This window comes from Antrostomus carolinensis, unplaced genomic scaffold, assembly GCF_000700745.2.
Source record: "Antrostomus carolinensis isolate BGI_N321 unplaced genomic scaffold, ASM70074v2 scaffold9507, whole genome shotgun sequence".
Taxonomy (NCBI): Eukaryota; Metazoa; Chordata; class Aves; order Caprimulgiformes; family Caprimulgidae; genus Antrostomus; species Antrostomus carolinensis.
In genome coordinates this window covers 65612-72572 of record NW_010328020.1, presented here as the reverse complement: position 1 = coordinate 72572, position 6961 = coordinate 65612, and positions in this window count along the sequence as shown.

Here is a 6961-nt window from a genome sequence, read left to right as displayed (position 1 = left end):
TCACGTTAAGCACATTCATAGGATTCAAGGTCTAGTTTTTATTTTGTAGGGGGTTTTGGTTTGGGTTTTTAAAATTATTATTATTATTTTATTTTTTTCACAGGTTCAGACTAAGAGAACTGAATGCATGATTTTTAGTTCTTTGACTGCAGATGAACTTAATTCCTTTAGTGGACTTCCACGCACAGAGCATAGGAAGCGGAGCCATACTCTTCCTGCCCTACCCAGTCAAGCACCCTAAAGGGAAAGGAATACGCAAAAGAACAAAAACCATGATGAAAACACAGTAAGAGAGAACATACCCACCCAGAAATACACCTCTTATAAACTTGCTTTCCCCTCCCTTACTCCTCAGTATTCACTTCTCTCTCTTTTAGTTTAATTCACTTCTATGCCAGCTACATAAAAACCAACACAGAAAAGGAAACTAACTCTATAGACTGACCCATGGCCATAGAGATCACAACTAAGTTCTACCCATAATCATAATATATCATATTGATATATATGATACATTATATAATAAAATACCTATAATATTTTTAATCATAAAGTGTTCTGCATGAAACCAGTTTCCACTACAGGCTAAACAGACAAATTCAAGAATATTTCTACAAATCCATTTCACCTCCTGTGTAGCCAACAACATGCCAGATTACTGAAGCAGAACCATTAAAAACCCAGTACGTGTTTCAGTTCTGTGGCATTTGTCCTTTCTCTTTTTCTTCCAGTTTGGAAAAAAATTGAGTTAACGCCACTTTTAAATGTGAGCACGCCCTCAAGTTTCTTCAGAAAGACTGTACAGCTGCATTTTGGACACAAAAAATCAACCTGAAAGGAATTAGCCTGCTTATAAACTCCATCTTGAATTAATACTCACCCCCTTTACTGGCAAGTACAGTTTTCCTCTGTTAATGATGCAGAGCCTAAACATTTCTATAACTGCCTATTTTCTAGTGTAATCCACATATCAACAAAACATTGTGGTCACCAGAAACAAGAAAATGCTGCTGTTGGATACAATGTAAGGAAAAAGAAAAAATGCAGATCCATTACCACAATCCTTACAGTGTTTGGCTCCTCAAAGCAAACAGAGGACATTGGTATGGAGATGAATGAATCAGAGTACACTTCTGAGGCCTTCATAGCACATCTCTTCTCTAAAGCATTGCTGGAAATCATCAGCTGGAGAAGGAGCATAGAGCTACACAAGTGACTAGCATGGTGTCCCTGACCCAAGACTGGTGGGATAGTCCTTAGACATTGACACCAATAGGCCTGTCACACTCCACCATGAGGTCCTGCACATCTCCCATGCTTCTGTGCTCCCCTTCAGCAGCCCCGGTCCTGCCACTCCCACCCATAAGAAGGACAGGCCAAGGGGTCTCAGCCTGTTGTATCATCTCCTTATCATCGCCTTTTAGACCTATGAAATAATACAAATCTACTGTCAGCTACCGGGACTCCTTCCAAGACCCCTCCCTCCAACCACCTACCCACACAGCTCTAACAGATATTTATTATCCTGCTTTGTCTGGTTTTATTTATTACCAGATTTTCAGTTTTACCCAGGACTGTTACAAAGTATTTACACCAAGTTCATTGATTTCCAATAAATAGAATTTTCTAGCTTGGTTAAAGGCTATTTCCAGAATGGCTTGTATTTAGAGTGATTATACTAATTTTTTAAGAGCCGAAAACACTTTTTCACTATAACGCCCATCTGCTTCCCGTGCCCACGCCGTGCTGTGAGCACCTCCCGGTTCCCAGGAGAGGACAGCCCTGCCAGGCTGCCGTGTCCAGCACTGCAGACACTGAGGTGAAATTCCCGCTTTCTGGAAGGCTCAGCTCGTTTTGGGAAGTCGGAGAAGACCTCAAAACGTCTCTGACGGAGACAGTGGGTGGGTTTCATCGTTGCTGAGCCTCTGGGAATTCACAGTAGCTCCCGTTTGCCCACTCTCATGTCCCTAGTGCTATACCAGTCCTTTAAATTAAAGTTTCATGCCTTCGTTTAGTAATTTTCATAAATTACTGAAATAGGACCTAACAATATAAACTATTCCAACTGGTATTTTTCTAGTTAACACGGTTTTAAGCCACAAATTTTGACAGAAACATAGAAGTCGTCTGTATGGTTAGAGCCCCCCTGACTTGTCACTGAGCCCACTTGAGGGCAGACCCAGCGCCCGAGGCTTAAACACACGTTACAGCCGACGAGCGGGGGCTTTACTGGAGAGCAGCCGGGCACCGGCGGAGAGTGAGAGGGTTCGGGTTCTTAATCCACTTTCTCAGTTTGTGACTGTTGCAGAGAAGGTCCCTTTCCTCTAGTGCGTGCTCCAAGCAGCAAAGCAACTGCCGGCGGCTAAGGGAAGACTGGCACCTCGGGCTGGTCTGTCATCAACTGCCCCTAACGGGACAGGGGCTCCTGTCCCCCCAAAAAAACATGGCTGCCAGCCAGGAGATGTTTTCCTGCATGCTTCAGGTTCCTGGAAGTGAGGACACACTGCCCAGGCACCCAGCAGCTCCAAGGGCACTGTGCGGGAGTGCCAGACCAAGGGCAGCTTTGTCCTGCAGCCCCAGTGGCAGCTGGATAGCACTATAGTGAACCGTGAAGGAAGCGCCTGGTGAATCAGCATCGTTGTCAATATCTAATACCAGATGCTTTGCTCTGAGCAGACTGTCACTTACTAATTTTTGTCTCCATTTCCCATGCTGAGGGGACAGACAGCCTCTGAGAGCCGTTGATGTTTGCTCCCATGTCCCCTACCCTCAGGTCTTCCTCAGGAGTGTCCATGACCAGCAGGTACCCTAACAAGGTAACAGCGTGAGGAGGAGGTACAAGGTCTTACTGGCAGCAAAAGGTGAGTAACATATATGTAGGAGGACCAGGAGTGCTTTCCCCAACACCGAGGGGAGAGCTTGGACAGCCCAACAGTTTCCTGGGTCACCAAGTACCTGCTGAGTCATGACATTTGCTGCACAGCCACAAGGACCACCCAGCACTGATTTTTCATCACCTTAATTCACTGAACACAAAACTGCAGCAATCCAGAGGCAGATTCGCAGGTCTGGCTTTGGAGAGGGCAGGGAATCTTGTCTTGCAGAGAGCCTAGTGATTAGCAAGGATAATTGTAATCTACAGCCTGCATACATCTGACAGTCAGGGCACCCTTAATCTAGCTGTTGGTTGAATCAAGGGCACAGAAGCCAATAGGTAGTAGTAGCAGTAATCCTTTCAGTAGTCAGCTTAAAGACAAGAACAGAAAGAAAAGGCTTTTCTTTAAAGACCACAACCTATTCACCAGAGGAAGTGTTTAACATGTAGCTCCCTCTAATCAGCTTTCTAATTTCTTCCTCTTGAACGCCTTTAAGTATTTTATCCTCTGGTTCCACTGCTTGTACCACTCAAAGTTATAACTTCAGATTAAATACAGGTTGTACTGAAAAACAAACACTGGTAGGACAATTCCTATAGTATGTAAAGCAACCTGAACATTTGACCTGAACCTACTTGATTATAATAATTTTGAGAGAATTTCTGTGGCTATTTTACATACTATACAAGGTCTTTCTTCAGCTTTGATATAACTACCTGAACAACAAATTTTCCTTGACACAGTATTATGAAGGCAATGAACCTTCCAACAGAAGGAATGACTTCTGTTCTGGGTCACAGTCAATAAAACCACAGCAAATGTTGTAATGTAACTAAGCACTCTGCAGTTACCAAAATACCTGTAACAAACCGTGCCTGACAAGCCATGGGAAAGCAAGGCTCAGCTCTGGTCTAGCATCACAGATGTCTTCAGATGCAATTGCTACCTTCCTTGAGCTTTTCGAAGCTCATATAAAAACTAACTTCAGCTCTTAAATTTCACCTGTGGCCTGTTTTCTGCAGAGCAATCAAGGAGTTCCTAGGATTTAAAGCAACCCTTAAGCAAACATTATGCAGCCAAAATTTAATTGTCTTGGCTAGTCTGTCTGGTTTCAATTAGATGCTAGTGCTGCTCTTGACTTCCTTGAGAATTACTTACTTGTTGCCACCTGGCCTAGCCTTTCCAATCCCACAGGCAGCTGTGGTCTTTTCTTGTGCCCATCTGTGAGTAAATTTAACTCTTTCTGTTCCTCAGAGAAGAGAAAACAACTGAGACAAATAAACACCTTGTAGGGACAAGAATACTCTTTTTGTCAGGTTTATAAAGTGCTTGGCCCACCGAGAGTTGCCCCCATTCCGAACAGGCTTGCTTATATGAACAACATTCAGAACCAGTAGTGATCCTTCAGATATGCTGCCTTTGGTCACAGTGCTAGGAGTCTACTATGCAGCTGAGGAGAAAGGGTGTGCTGGGTAGCAAGGTTTCCTCAGGAAACTTAATGTAGTATGATTATGTTGTGTGGGATCTCAATAATCTTTTCTTCTCCTATTGGCTTTTCCACCCTGTTATGGCCTCTTTGTGAAATCTGTATGAAATTAGATAATTTCAAAAATATAGACTTTCTTTCAGTTTCATGGAAACTCAAGTTTGAAGGAAAGTTACCATAATAACAACCTCACTAAGGGAAAGACTGGAGTATTCATCTCTTGTACGACACTAGGAAAATCCATGTAGGAGAAAGACCCCATAAATACAGTGAGCACATTACTGCAGCCTGCACTGTGCAGTGCAGGAGAGAATCCAACAAGATGTGAAGTACAGAAAAAACAGTCATTCATACTTTGTTGATCACAGAACTATGGCAGAACAATGAAGTTATACTAGATTTATTTGCAGTATTACTGCCCTCTCTACAGAATTAAAGGAGCTAATGCAGCCTTTGAACAAGCCACCAAGACAGATGCTTTCTTGAACTGCATGCTCTTTAGCTGATCTGCTGGAGTTTCTGTGTGCCATTGAGCTGGTTTTACTAACTTGGTCTTCTGAAGGGATGAAAATATAAATGGTGCCTCAGTGAGCCTGATGCATATCCACTCTGAGTCCACCTTTGCAGTCTCCCATTAATGCCACTCAAACACCAGGATGATGGAATTAATCTGTTGGAATTGGATATCTTTGCTGAAGAAAGAGCAGAAATGAGTTTGTCTGTCAGGTGTGGATTAATTTGTGTGGTGCTGAATGATGACAAATGGTTTGTGTCCCTATAATCCAAAGGGAATCTCCAGAATAATAAAGTTAGTAAACTAGTACTTACTTTCCTGCATTAGCAAACTGAGTTTTCATTTTTATCAACTAGCCCATGCACTGCCTAGAGCCAGGCAGTGCTGAATTAGCCTGTAACACAGCAAAAGTCATTACCCTCTTACCATTGGCATTCACTGGGGTGATTCTTATGCAAAACCCCTACATTTTTATTTCTTTTTTTTTTTTTTTTCTTACAAGGGACACAATTTATGTAGATTCTATCACATCTGATTACACATTACTTTCTATAATCACACATTTTCCCTACTTGGTTGTGTGAGTCAGCACAGGCAGGATACAGGAACAACCACAAAACCATGGAGGAAATGCAAAGAGTAAATTTATTTTCGTTACCTCGCCAACGAGGGAATCCCCAAAGCAGCAGCCGGGCAAAGGCACCCAAGCAGAGACACAGGCACCATGGAGCTCAGTCCATGCTAGAGGATCACTGAACCTGCTGTTTTCACCATACAATCAGTAGGGTATATGTATTTTTCCACACTCCAGCTGCACGTCACTTGAGCATGTCTATAATCCTCCTCGCCAACCTTCTGTTATTATCCCACATTCCACCCCCTCACTCAAGGGACCACTTCCATGGAGCATAGCAAAGCTGGAGGTGTCCATTTGGGCTTGTGGGTTGTAGGGTGGCGTAACTTACAGAGTCACGTAACAAACACGTATAGAAAAAAAGAATAAGCCTATGTCTACATTAGTGCTTAGAACCAGGTGTCCTGCCCATCCTGTCAGGGAAGTCAACCACTCAGCCAGCCAGGCACTGCAGGTGGATTGTTTCATTTGATGCATTAAGTCCTGGAGATGTCGAATGTAGTCCTCTATGCTGGCTGATTGATCAGTTATGTTGAAGGAACACATGCTTCAAAATCAGAGCAGAGTTTATAGTGTTGAAGAAGGAGATAGTCCCCCATCAATCAATTTCATAATGTTCCTTGGTGTACAGCCATTACCTACTCGGAAAAAGTAATGATGAGGAATGTTAGTATCAAAAGCACTTAGCATAGTATAATCCTGCAGTACAGCTATTGGGTTTGGCATGTCAATGAAACACGCTGTCAAAAGATCTGCAGCTGTTAATCCTCCCTCAATACAAAAGGCAGATGAGTTAGTTACAGTAGAGGCCAACCAAATCCAAGTATTTATTTACATGTGGATCTTAGAGAAATGTATCCAGGGCATGTGCTTGTTGTACAGGAGTACAAAGCACAACAAGCCAACCTGTGGCAAGGGAAGAAAACAGGAGTGTCACCTCCTTCCAGTATTACGTATGCCATTGCCCCAGCTCCTTCAGCTGATATTACTCTGCGTTTGGTGACCTGGTGTGGGGTAATTGCCCACATGGATTGAAGAGCTATAGCTTGCACTTTTTCAGATTGAATTTCAATTCAATGTTGGGTTTGTGACACAAATAACACCGTTCCAGTGCTACCTCCTCTCAATAAGGCACAGTATTCATCAAAGATACCTGAAATACAAGAACTCAAAAATCTGATATCAACAGAGGATGTAACATAAGAGGAGATGGAGTACAGAACCACATAGCATTCTCAGGGGTTATTATATGAATCTTCTTGTCTGGAGTAATAGGTCACAGTCCCACCATGCAATCCGTCAGTGTAAACAATTCCATTTCCCCTGTAGTTAATATTGTGGGAGAGATACCAGCTGGAAGAATCTCAGTCCTCACCCTGTTTTGTACTGCAGGTGTTGCAATACGATCATAGGGTGTTTGATTATTAATATTCCATCTGTTTTGCAAAAAA